Here is a 13,942-nt window from a genome sequence, read left to right as displayed (position 1 = left end):
TCCCACTGACAGTTAGAACTTGACATATCCCACTGACACAGTTAGAACTTGACAGTGTTTCAAGTGCCTTATGTATCACTGTATCCGTGACATTTTATTTTTTTCACTGCCACTGCGTACCCAGCATGTCAAAACAAGAAAAGTGGACTTCAAATGTCATGCCTCTAAGGCACAGTGGAATGGGGGTTATTTTGATCAAAGTAGATGGCAAAGCATTGTGTTTATTCTACAATGACATTAAGGCTGTGCTGACATTACCAGACTAAGCCTGATCACAATATTCCCACCTCACAGGAGAGGAACAGTCAGAAAAATTGGAAAATCTTAAATGGAATATCTCATCACCGAAAAATTTCTTCACAAAAATAAAAAATGAAAATAAGGCTGCAACAAAAGCCAGTTTCCTACTGGCTCATTTGTTAGCCAAGCGAGGAAAGCCATTTACTGCTGGTAAGTTCACTAGATCATGTTGGATTGCAGCAGCTGAAGGAATCTGTCCAGAAAACACACACTTGCTTAAAACTATTAGCCATTTGGTGTGAAGCGTTGCTCCAAGAGTTGAGGACATTGGGAGCAACATCAATAATCAATTAAACAAGAAGGCAAATGATTTCGAGTGGTTTTCCTTGGCTCTTGATGTGTCCGCAGATATTATCGATACTGTATCTGCTAACACGGAGAGGGATCAACTTGAAGTCTTAACACACATCATGCCCTAGAGCATTTTTCATCTTTTCTTCTCTAGCCAGCTTTCACACATACCACAAAGGTTTCAGATTCGTTCTCTTCTCAAGCAGGGGCATATTTATTCTTGCAGGATTCTAACTGCAGTTCTCAAAGCTCTAGGATAACTATGGTACATTTTCAGAGAGTGTCAATTTTATTCCAGGATTTGGAGAAAAACTGTTTAAAATGTTTGCCCCTTAAAAGGGTTTTGTGACACATGTACAAGTAAAATTAGCAAAATTCTGCTTTTCCATGTCAGTCAAACTTGTGTTTTTCTTGAATGCATACTGTAGAGTAGAAAATTTTTTATGTGTAGAGAGTGATTGAAAACTCTGGCATTTTTTTGGTGTAATCGGGGAACCCATTGATATTAGCTCTGGAGTCTCCTTAAGTGAATGCAAGACGCTACAAGAGGCAAGAACAAATTTTGTGGGTATCTGTGGCCCACATGGTTTATACTTTGACCACAGTAGACAAACTTGAACGTGTGACTTCTCAGTGAGTCCAAGAAGGCTGAGATATCTATTGTACAATAGATATTTATCTACCTTATAAGTTTCTCACCTCGTAAATCACTGTTACTACTTGGATTATACACAAAACCATTGGCTCCTGCAAATCAGCTCCATTTCCTGATATAACTGCCCTCAAATGTTTTGGTATATTGAAATATTTCTGGATAAAATCATATGATATTTAGGATTTGGTTCAAAATAATATGGGATGGGGGAAGTACAACTGGAGTAAGGTTTCAAACTCAAGGTCGACTTGTTTTCATTAGGCAAGAAAAGAGAGGTGATGACCAAAGACAAAAACCTGGATAATTTGACTAACTTGTTCATCGTGGTGATAAAGTCTCACTCAATTTTCTTATTTAATAGCTTTTGGCTTATTTGTTTGAAGTCTAAATAATTTCAGATAACAACTGCAAAGCAAAACTGTTAATGTTTTTTTTGTGAACATCAATAAAATTGCTATAATAATAAAGATTGAGAGTTAGATGGAAATCATAAGTACTATATCATTGAGATTCTCGGTTCATTTAAGCATAGTGAAAGTTTTGGCTTTAGTGAAATAGAAAACATCATTACTCATCTTTCTTCAACATAAAAGTGTTTTGACAAGAATTCTGTGGAAATAGTAAAAAAGGCTGACTGGGTCAGAGAGCAGATCATATGACACTGGTTACTTGGCCTGTGAGCAGGATGTTGCAACTCTCAGAATTGTTTATCACAGGAACCTGAAAATATTGCACCATCACTCTCTCTCCAGCAGCATCCTACAAATATTTTTTCAGCATTTACCCTTTTATAGCCCATAAAGCAGTGAACAACTGTTTGCCGTTTTTTTGTGGGTGTGGGTTCTAGAGACACTGGGACTCCAAAATAGAGAAGAGACATTGTCGAGATGATGAATCTGATATTGGTGTCAGCTGCCTTCGGTGCAGCCCAGTTTTCTGACATGGACAGAATCCAAGAAAAGCAGCCTCTTCATTGAACCAATGATACAAGCGGAACATTTCTTTTTCCCTGAATGATAATTTAAAACATTTTAATATATTTTAAAATATGGTGTTATTATAGTATAAAATGAAATATTTGATTTTAATATTTCAAAAAGAGACTTCAAAGAAACTTAATGATTTTATTGGCTACTTTGGCCATACCCCCGTACTCTCCAGAGTATGATCTGTTCTCCTCTGCTAGGAGGGGTAACTGGTGGAAAATACTGAAAAGTTCTGATTGAACTGGTTTTCTTTTTTTTTAAGGAAAGCTTAGGAAGGTATCAATTATTTAAAACTTCTCTAAACCATACCTGTGGGGAGAAATTCTTCTCAGTTATTTAAAAATCAGGCTAACAAAATATTTTTACATAAACAGTAGTTTTATTATTTTCTAGTACTCTAGTGTATTCAAAGTAGGCTAAGAAAGCATTGCCTAATAGAGAATCGGTGAAATGGGGGAAAAAATGAATTGATTTAAGAAACCATGGGCTTACCACAAATCAATTCCTAAACTGAAATTTATTATTTGCATAGACATTGAAGATAATGCCTGAAACCTTTTAAAAAACTAAGTAAAATTTCCTGTATAATTCTGTAGACAGCCTAAATTTTCTATGGGAACAATTATCTCTAAGGTAAAAGGGGAAACTTTGAGTCTGTCCCTTCAACTGATCACAAATGGTCAAATCTGTTTTAGGAAGGTTTTATTATAACCTACATTGCACAGAAAGGATGCTTGGGTGGTATTTGTGGGGATGCCCAGAAAAAAATGTATCGTCTGGTCAAAGCTGAGACATCGAGGCCAGCATTTTCATCCCATCCTGTCCTTGGGCTCCAGGATGCAGCGATTGTGGCTTTCAAGTGAGCGCCACAAGTCTTTCCACTCTGTCCCTACAGAAACTATTTCCTTAACCAGAATTGCTGGCGCTTACCGTGCACAGAGTGGGAACAAACTTCTGGCACAAGGTTAGAATGTGTTCAGCGTTCTGAGAATTGCTTTAGCAATTCTCCCCTTTACAATGCATCCATATTTTTTTCCTCTTTACTAGACATTTCCACTAGTATACAAATATAGTACTATTTCTTCCACTTAAAAAAAAACAAACAACCACTCCTGACCTCATTCCCCCATCTAGCTGACTGCTCTATTTCTGTTCCTGCCACAGAAAAACTCCTCAAAATAATCATCTACCCCCCTTGTTTGCAATTCCTCTCCCCTTCTCTTCTGAGCCCACTCACTCAGGCTTCTACCCCGACCTCTTCACATAAGTTGCCCTTGTTAGGGCTATTAATGTCTCCCACGTTGTAAAATCTAAGGCACATCTTCTTTATCCTTACTTGACCCATCAGCAGTGTCCTCGACAACTGATCACCTTATTTTTCTCCCTTGTAACATTTTCTGCCTCTGGTTTTCAGGACACCCCTCTCTCCTGGCTCTCCTCTCTCCTCAATGGCTGCTACTCGGTCTCCCTGGTTCCTCCTGTCTCTCTGACTTGAAACGCAGGACTGCTCCAGGGCTCAGTTTTGGCTCTTTGTCTTAGACTACAATTTCTCCTGGGGAATCTCATTCAGTCTCACGCATGTAGATGACATCGAAATGCACATTTCCAGCCCTGACCTGTCCACACGCATATATTCACCTGCCTGCTCCACATTTCTACTTGTATGTCTAATAGGCGTCTCAATTTTCACGTCCCAAACTGAACTCCTGATCTTTCCCCCCAAACCTGCTTCTCCCTGAGTCTGCCTCTGCTTATTTAGTTAAAGTAATTCCATCCTTCCAGTGGCTCAGGCTACAAACTTTGGACTCATTGTCCTTCACTCCTCTCTTTCTCTTGAATAAAATGCTGAAAGAAAACGTTGAAGTCTGCTCAACATAATGCTTAAAGACAAAGGGCTAGAAATCTTACCACTGCCTAAAAGTTGCAAAAGGGCTACTGCCACCTCTTTCTCTCTAGAAATGCCAAGCTTCCAACCATCAACTATAATCACCCTCTGGAGAGACCAGGAAGCTTCTGTTCAGACCTGCAACTTCTACTAACTGGGTAACAATTGTTCAAACTGGTTCCAGGAAGGAAGGAAAAACACAAGGTTGGACATCACATTCCCTTTATACACACCACTTATATACGCCAAATATTTTCACACACGTTTCTTTTATTCTCTACTCTCAAGTGGTCAACTTTCCCACCAAGTGCTAAAGGGGAGCTCTGTGGCCCTGGAGACACCAAGTGCTGGAAAAGTTCTTTGCAGAGCACGTAGGTGCCATAGTTGCTGCTGGGCACTTGTATTGGAGAAACAGAGCTGACCTCACCTCCTTTGGGGGCATATCAATACAGAGAGGATTCCCAAGTAGTGGGGAAACATGCTCCCACGGGTAGAATGTAGAATTCAAATCCCTCTGGGAGTTTTTAAACAGTAAAGTATGTCTTCTGCTTTTTTGAAAATCAGCCCATCTGTAATTTCTTTGAAGATAAGAGATCTGTTTTCTCCTTTTTTTGTACCACTCCCAAGAGCCTGAGTGAGGTGCTTTGCATGTGATGGGTACTCAAAAAAAATGTTGCTGATTGTTCTGAACTTTATCCTCTCCCTTGGGAACTGGGTGGGTTCCTTTATTCTTTAAGGACTAAATCATATTTCTATGTGTTTCTATCTCCAAGACCCAAAGAAGCACCTACTTGCCACACAAACAGGTAAAGATACATAAGCCCCAGTGAAGAAGGCACTCATGCAGTCTTGGAAAGTTGCTCTTCTGGTGGGACATCACTGAGGCTTCAGGCAACAGGGGAGATGAGGAGAAAGGAACCTAAGGTAGCCAAGTGTTCTGTATGCTACCAGGTTATTAGGAGAAATTCTGATAGGATTCTTAGTTTATCACTACTAACAGCTCTGCCTTCTCCTTTGCAAATTGGCATTTGTATTCTGTCATCATTTTTACTATCAACCTTGCAGTCTTTAGTGTCTTAAATTAATTTAAATACATTTCTTCTTCCCTACCCACAATCCAACATACATAAGTGATTCTGATAAAAAAGAAATGGGACATTATCTGATAGACATCCTCAAAGACTTAAAATATTTTTAAGAGCTCCATCTGAAAAAATTGTGACAAAGGAGTATGAAAAAAATCACTTAGTATTTATGTTTTAACTTTACTTTCTGTTAAATGTAATTTTGAAATGTTCTTTCCTAGAAAAGATACATGAATGATAAGGTTCTTTAAAAAAAAGAAGCTGCACAATAGAAACCTGTTAGAGCTATTACTAAAGAAACCCAAGAACCCATGAAGAAATGCCTGTAAATAAGTGCAAGTGACTGATGCAGATTAGAAGCTCAATTCTGGTTTCAAAGAAAAAAATGCTAAAAGCAAAGATAGAGGAATAACTTTCTTTTTTCCCCAAGTTTTACTGAGGTGTAACTGATGTATAACATGGTATTAATTTAAGGTGTCCAACCTAATGACTTGATTTATGTAAACATTGCAAAACGATTACAATAGTCTAGTTAACATCCATCATCTCATATAGTCATATGTTTTTTTCTTGTGATTAGAACTTTAAGATCTACTCTCTTAGCAACTTTCAAATATACAATATAGTATTGTTAACTATAGTCATCATGCTGTACATTGCACCCCCAGAACTTATTTCTTATAACTGGAAGTTTGTATCTTTTGACCCCCTTCACCCATCCCCTCCATCCCCCACCTCTGGCAACCACCAATCTGTTCTGTTTCTACGAGTTCATTTTTTTTAGATTCCAAATATGTAATACTATATGGTATTTGTCTTTCTCTGTCTGACTTATTTCACTAGAAATAACTTTCTAATTAGAAAGGTTGTATTAGTCAGAGTTCTCCAGAGATACAAAACCAATAGGATAGAGAGAGAGAGAGACAGAGAGAGAAGAGAGAAGAGAGACTTATTTTAAGGATTGGCTCATGGAATTTTAGAGACTAGAGAGTCTGCAGTCTTTAGGGCAGGCAGGCAGAGTTTCTCTATTGCAGTCTTGAGGAGAATTCCTTCTGCTTTAGGAAACCTCAGTCTTTGATTTTAAGACTTTCAACTGATTAGATGAGGCTTACTTATATCATGGAAGGTAAACTGCTTTATTCAAAGTCTACTGATTTAATGTTAATCATATCTAAAAATACCTTCACAGCAACATCTAGACTGGTGTTTGACCAAACAACTGGGCCAGGTTGACACACAGAGTTAACCATCACAGAGGAAGTCAAGAAGGCGTGTTCTCCCTCTAGCTCTTCTTCAGCTGAGGAAGGAAACAGCTCTGAGTACTCAGGGATGTGGGGCACTGGGCAAAGTCACCTAAGCTTGCTCAAGACTAGCAGACACCAGCTTAAGCTTAAGATAAAGCCTCAGCGGAAGAAGTAAGAGGTTTTGGTAGTTGACAAAGCTGCTGAAGGTCCCAGAACTGTGACTAGGGCCCTTGGAAGACCAAATTCAAGAAGAGTTCAGGGTGAATTTGAAAATTCTGTTCTTCTTAAGGCTTAGATAAAATGAAGCAAGATAATACTAGAATAAGCAATAATCAATAACATCGAAATTAGTATTGGATAAAATTAATTATACCTAGGTATTTTTTGAAACTGCTTCCAATTGTGTATAATGCTTTACACTTAAGGAGAATTCTAGGAATTATTTATGTCTAGGTCCTTTATGAGAGTACTATTTCTTTTAAAAAATCAAAAGCCCATCAGTCTTTGACCCTCTTAACCACTGTCTGTGAGAATGGCACCTAGTGGTAGCTTAATTAATACCTAAGTAGAAATAAAACAACTTCTGGAACGCTAACTTTGCAAATCTAAGCCAAAACCTATCATGTGAGAGCAAAAGTCCAAACTGTTGCTTTAAAATATTCCTTCTAAACATCTAACTCTTGACTCTTCCCCCCTTATTCCTCTTCTTTGAATTTTAGCGAAGAACAACACGCATTCTTAAGAAACATCCTTTTGTTATGCCTTCCATTACTAATCCTGTGTTCATCTACTTAGCAAGGGCATAGGGAATTGACACCATTTCTCTTCTCCTGGTTCCTGATCATTTTAATAAATTCAGTATTCATGCTTTACATTGTATAGAAACAAATCTTCCACCAGGGCCTTCACTTTGGCCCTAATGAAATATACCCATTTCTAAAATTGTCTGTAATATTCCAGAGGTTTAATAGGAGGAAAAGGAAGTGGGGAGTTCCTACTGTGCTCACTCAAGTTTTCTCACATGACCCCTACCGGGGCCCAGGTTGGCAAATCCACAAAGAACAAGCTCTTTACTAAGAAAGAGAAAGTAGATGTGAGAAGTTCTGTTTCTCCTGCCAAAAGGCTTTCCATCATCCCAATTATATGAAAAAAAAACTTAAGAAAAACGCAGATTAAGGGATGCAAAACTGTCAGAGATTAGAATAGTGACTCTATCCTTTACTGACAGGCTAGGGAAGCTGGCCTTCTTTACACTATGGATTTGAAAACTATTATATGATATTGTTGGGGCCAGTGATATCGCTAACTCTCTGGGAATGGGGTGGATTAACTAGGAAAGGAATGTATTATCAATTCTAAAGGGCTGGCTATTAAGTCTGTGGCTCTTCCTTTTTTCTTTCTCTTTGCTCTCTAGTTATTTACAGAACTTTTAGTGCTCATTAGCACCTTCAGCCCGGGCTGAAACATGGAAAAGAATTAAAATTCAAATTATCATTTCCCATAGATCTGTCTTCATTTCTAGGCACCAACCCTGAGTTGGTTTCCGTACTACATTGGAGGGGATTATATTGTTCTCTTCCACATTTTATTGTTAACACAAGCCGGTATGGATGTGACTGTATACTTCTGTGCGTAGGCTACGTATAGAAATGTACCGTTATTCATTCCCTGCCCATTCTTCTATTCCAGAGAGACATTTATTCTTATGCTGGAACAACTACTGACAGGCCACAGACTTATTCAGAGAAATCTAATCCACAGCATCTCAGCGGCTATGGGATGGGCTGATGCTCCATTGGTAGCAGCTGCCAAGAGGTTCTGTGCCTCCTTGTTGTGTTAGAAATTATTTTTATGGCACATTTTCTGAAAACCGTTAAGATTTTATGGGCCGGGCTTCCCTGGTGGCGCAGTGGTTGAGAATCTGCCTGCCAATGCAGGGGACACGGGTTCGAGCCCTGGTCTGGGAAGATCCCACATGCCGCGGAGCAACTGGGCCCGTGAGCCACAACTACTGAGCCTGCGCGTCTGGAGCCTGTGCTCCGCAACAAGAGAGGCCGCGATAGCGAGAGGCCCGCACACCGCGATGAAGAGTGGCCCCCGCTTGCCACAGCTAGAGAAAGCCCTCGCACAGAAACGAAGACCCAACACAGCCATAAATAAATAAATAAATAATTCTTTTAAAAAAAGATTTTATGGGCCTATAAACAACTCAGCGAGAGAAAACTGCTATACCTTACACAAGGAAATTTGGGGGAAAAGCAGTAGAATTCAGGGCCAAGTGTCTGTCCATAGTGTCTGACAAGAAAGATTCTTCTAGAAATAATGAGAGAGAGAGTCAACTCTGCCCAAAGATGAGTATGGTAAAATGTCAGAGAGGCTGTGTTAAGAAAGAGCATTTTTATTATAATGGGATATCAATGTGCAGTGGAATGTAGAAGCTACTCATTTTCTTCCTCTACCATTTGTCTACTTTTTATCCTGGATTTGGACTCTTCCACTGCCAGATAGATCAGTTTCAATACGGCAAAGCCTCCGGGGGCAGCCATTTCAGAGGCAGCAAGCAAAGATGAAGAGTCAGTTTGCAACGTCAGTGTAACAGAGACTGCTTTCTTATCCTGAAATTCCTGGTTGATGGGAATGCTCTGCCACCCACTACTGGATGGCATCTAGGATGACTTCTGATTCTTCCAAGGAACTCAGTTTAGAGAATGAGTTAACACCCCCGTCTTTCTTTCACTCTCTAGAAGGCTTGCTGTAGACTAATAATTTCCTGTCATAGTTATAGAGCAAAGAGGCTTGGCTTTCATTACAATAGGGGCATAAAAATACTAATTTAGAAAAAAAAAATGAATTCAGCTACTATGGTTGGATAAAAAGCCAATATGATGAGATTAGTTGAGTTCATAAATGACCTCAGGGCGGTAATCTGCAAATGGGAAACTGAGTCAACTCTGTGTTAATAGCAATGAAGCAGTTTCCCCTGTGCTTGTTCAAGTAGCCATCCTTACACTGGGGAACCTTAGGAAGAACCTGGGAAGTATTGGTTTGGCCAAAAAGTTTGTTTGGGTTTTTCCGTAAACTCTTATGGAAAAACCCAAAAGAAATTTTTGGCCAACCCAATATACTCCATATAAAGTAAATTCCAGGGGCATTCACTGAAGCCAAAGCAAAACTAGTGTCCAGACCAGAAAACTGACCCATATCATACCAGTATTTAGTTCTGGGGATTAATGGAAGTAGGAAGGAGAATACATTTTTATTGTTTACTTTGCCATCTTGTTTGCAGATTGCCTGGTTAATGTAGGTTACTTCGGGCATAACAGCCACAGAAACTCTGAGGGCAGCGGGAAACAATTCTTGTGGGTATGGTAAGTAGCATGTATCTTTTTCATTAGGTAATCTCAGATATTTTTATAAACACATCTCAGAGTCCCCAGAGCTCTGCTGGGTATAGAAGGTTTTTCAATAACTTTTTTTGTAGGAACTTTCCACAATGATAGAAACTCATCCCTGCCGTTCAGTTAACTTGAGGTTTTCCTAATGGTTGACTACTTAATTCTCCGAATTCAGGTTCCCACAGTAAAATAACTTGCTCCTTCTACTTCTTGTTTCGTGAGCAGAATAGCTGGTGTTCTTTCATCTGTGGCTGCCCACATCCAATCCTGATTATCGTTCTAGTTTGCATACAGCGGCACTTCTAATTTGTCCGCGCATTGCAGGCTACTGCTCTCTGAAATCCATGCCTTGATGACTGGTGACTTTGCTACCACTGCAAGGAGTGTGATGGATGTCTACATGTCTTTTGTTAAGCTTCTGGCAAAAGCCAGAGCACCAGACACTGAGGAATGTAAGCTTCTAATATAGCATATCAGGCATGTAATATGGTCATTCAACTGCCCCTTCTAGAGTACTGGATCCTGACCATGTATGTAGGCATTTCCTTACTGGTTTTAACGAGTGCTTTGGTTCTTTAGGGAAGGCAAAGGTAAAAGAATGAGGACCCCAGGGGAATTTTCCACTCAATTCCTAGAACACAAGTACCCTAAATGCAGTATTCTTTGGTCTAGTCTAATTTATCCCTAGGAACACTGTCTGAATATCAATAACTATTTTCAAGGTAGCCTAACTTTCCAGTAGTGTGTTCCAGAAGCCACTATCATAAGGAATCCCTTTGGTGTACTTGTCCTGCATCCAGTCATGAACTTGTGCGGAGATTGGGGATTTCTAGTTTGTCTACAAACTGTAGGGTGGCTAAGGGACCTCTTACCTTCAGGGTAGACCCAGAAGATAAGCCTCTGGGGAAGAGGTTTTGTTTAGTCTTGTGTCAGCTGTTAAGGAGAATTCCAGTGGGAGAGGTCTGCTCATCTGAGCATTTCTTTTCCCTGTGAAGAATTCCAGGGCATTCCAGTTTGGCTCAGAATATGTGGCGAATTGAAGTAAAAGCAGACCTTTCGTGGAGTAGCTGTGAGCTACAATAGTTTCACATCATCGCCACCCAGGAATGATTTGACAGAACTCTGTGGTTGTAGGAAATACTTCAAGAAAATATATTGAGATAATATCTTTTAAAGTTTATGAATTTCTTTCTCCTCTAGTATTTATTGAGCTCAATCTCAGCTTATACTCAGGCATTCTGATTTAATTATCTAGGATGGGGACCAGGGATCCTGATGATATGAATATGCAGCCTGCGTTGAGAGCCACCAACTACCCAACCCCCTCATTCTACAGATGAGGAAATTGGGGGGTTAATTAAAATGGCACCAATACAGCATATTTAAGTAAAAAAGTGTTTCATAAATATGTAGTTAATAATTTTGAAAACCTGAAACTTCTTGACCAAGGGAGACTTAACTGTCTGGACAACTGTTTACCATTTCCACTTTTTTGGGGGGGTGGGAGAGGACTAAAGGTCTTCCTTATCTCTGATATTAACTCTGTGAACATGGATTAACCTTTCTAACCTTTCTCTGAAAGAATTACCAGCCAAATATTTACCCACAGGAGCTGACACAAGCAAGTTTAAAAAGAAAAAAGAGGGACTTCCCTGCTGGTTCAGTGGTTAAGACTCTGCGCTCCCAATGCAGGGGGCACGGGTTCAATCCCTGGTTGGGTAACTATTCCACATGCTGCATGGCACGGCCTAAAAACAAAATAAACAAAGAAAAGAAAAAAAGAATAAAAGTTGAAGTAACATAGTTGACTCTCACTTTTTAACTTTCTCTAACAGAACTTTAGTATACAAATAGAAGAGCTATTTTAAATAGCTTACAAAATTAAAAACCAAACAAGGATTAAAATCTGAGAGGCAAAGAGGTGCCATGGTGATTTTTTTTAAATGGCTGTACTTTCTTTGACACACCCCCCCTCCAAGAGTGGGGTTTGTTTCCTCCCCTTGACACAGAATAGCTAGTGACTGCTTTAACCAATAGGGCAGGGCTCAGCAAACCTTTTCTGTAAAGGACCACATAGTAAATATTTTAGGCTTTGCAGACCATATGGTCTCTGTTGCAACTACTCAACTCTGCATCAGAGCACGAAAGGAGACACAGAAGATACATAAACGAACGGACATGGCTATGTTCCAATAACACTTTCTTTACAAAGTCAGGTGGCAGGATGGATTAGGCATCAGGCCACTGTTTGCTGACCCCTGCAATAGAGTGTGGAAGAAGTGATGCTCTGTGACTGCTGAAGTGAGGTCATAAAAGGCCACAGAGCTCCCGCCTGGGTCTCCTGGAACACTCATGCTCAGGAAGGTTCCTCTTGGAACTTGGCCACCATCCTGGGAGAAGCCCACACCAGAGAGAGGCCCCACATAGGTGCTCTTCTCAACAGCCCCAGCCAGCCCAGCCTTCATGTCATCCCAGCCCAGGTGCCAGCATGGAGTGAGGAAGCCTCCATGTGATTCCAGTTTCCAGCCTTTCAAATCACCCCTCAGCCTTTGAGTCTTCCCCGCTGAGGCCCTGGACATCGTGGAGCAGAGATAAAACGTCCCCACCATGCCCTATCTGAATTCCATTAGGATAACAAAACTTTTGTTTTTATGTTGCTAGGTTTGGAAGTGGTTTGGTGTGCAGCAATAAATAATTAGAACAGACACTGAATGAACAAAATGCAAGAGCACATGTGGAAGGCTAAAAATCTCAGGAAAGAGAGTTTCTGTATGTGTAGAACATTCAATGCTTGACATTGCTGTGGTTTCAGATACTTTGTAGGTAATACTAAAACAAAATTTATGATGCTAGTCTATACTGGAAAAGCTTTCAAACTTTAAGTAGTATGAACTATGCTAGTAGTCACATTTAAATTACAATGAACTAACTTCATCAGAACAAGCAAGAGAGAATGCAAGCATGACCAAGTCAGTCTTTTGTAACCTAATCTTGGAAGTGATATCCATCATTTTTGCCATGTTCTATTTATTAGAAGCAAATCATTAGGTCCAGCCCACACACACAGGCAAAATCACTGGGGGGCAGTTTAGAAGCATGCCTACCCCAGAATGCAAGAGAGGTAAATTTTGGGGGGAATGTTTGCATACTTAAAATAGTCTTTTTCTACTCTCATATTTAATTGATAGTTTGGGCACAGAATTCTAGGTTGGCAGAGTTAGGCTGGTTCTCCTCCCTAACCTTGCCTGAGGGTGGGATGCCCTGAGGAGACAGGAAGGGGGAAGCAAGACTTGAGAGATGAGGACGCTTAACTCCTTCATGGCCCCCACTGCACAAGGAAGAGTCGGAGCTGGTCTTTAAGTTCCCTGGAGGACCTGGCCAGATGCAGAGCAGGTGAAGAAGCATAGCAAAGCAGATTTAAAAATATAAAACTTAGAAGATAAAACATTATTGGTGATGTGCCAAACACTTTGAGACCTCTATGATCTGTAGAAATAGTCATTATAGTACACTTTTTTATCTCACCAGTCATCTGAACAATCTGCCTAACAGACAGAAAACAAAATAATTGAGTGAAGGTGAAATCATGACACTGAAACGTAAAAACCAAAACCAAAATCAACAAAACTTCTGAACAGGAACAAAAATATAAGGATACAAAGTGATGCTCAGACCCCCGGTGCAGAAGAAAGAGGTGAAGAACTGGATGAAGACATTTTATCTTTAACTCTTGAAGAGAATGGAAACAATACCTAAAAACCTTTATTTGAAATTTCCTTAAAAGAACTTTTTTTTTTAGATTTAAATATAGTTGATTTACAATATTATATTAGTTTCAGGTGTACAACATAGTGGTTCAATACTTTTATAGAGTATACTCCATTTAAAGTTATTACAACATAATGGCTATATTTCCCTGTGCTGTACAGTATGTCCTTGTTTACTACTTATTTTATACATAGTAGTTTGTATTGAAATTTCAATTCTTATGTAAAACAAAACCTACCTCTGGATGGACATGAGGCTGATGAACTCCCATAAATTCTCTTGACTTCTGATAACTCTCAAGCACTGTAGAAATGCAAGAAAAATTCTGGTGAA

General features: G+C 39.6%; 1 long non-coding RNA gene across 2 annotated transcripts in view; it reads right to left on the bottom strand.

Moving 5' to 3' along the window:
- The window catches only part of LOC309627163, a 73,611-nt gene that overhangs the window by 24,636 nt on the left and 35,033 nt on the right, over positions 1 to 13,942 (bottom strand). Inside the window, exons 3-4 of one of the 2 annotated variants that reach the window (XR_014243552.1) lie at positions 13,848 to 13,912; positions 10,997 to 11,589 (exon numbers count right to left, since the gene is read on the bottom strand). This is a non-coding gene — a long non-coding RNA (uncharacterized lncRNA). Of the gene's footprint in view, positions 1 to 10,996; positions 11,590 to 13,847; positions 13,913 to 13,942 lie in introns of those variants that run through there. The other variant, XR_014243551.1, reaches the window with a different exon arrangement.

The sequence above is a fragment of the Balaenoptera borealis genome, assembly GCF_965194805.1.
Source record: "Balaenoptera borealis genome assembly, chromosome: 3".
Classification (NCBI taxonomy): Eukaryota; Metazoa; Chordata; class Mammalia; order Artiodactyla; family Balaenopteridae; genus Balaenoptera; species Balaenoptera borealis.
The sequence above is the reverse complement of the archived record's forward strand: the minus strand, read 5'-3'. Positions and strand labels throughout refer to the sequence as shown.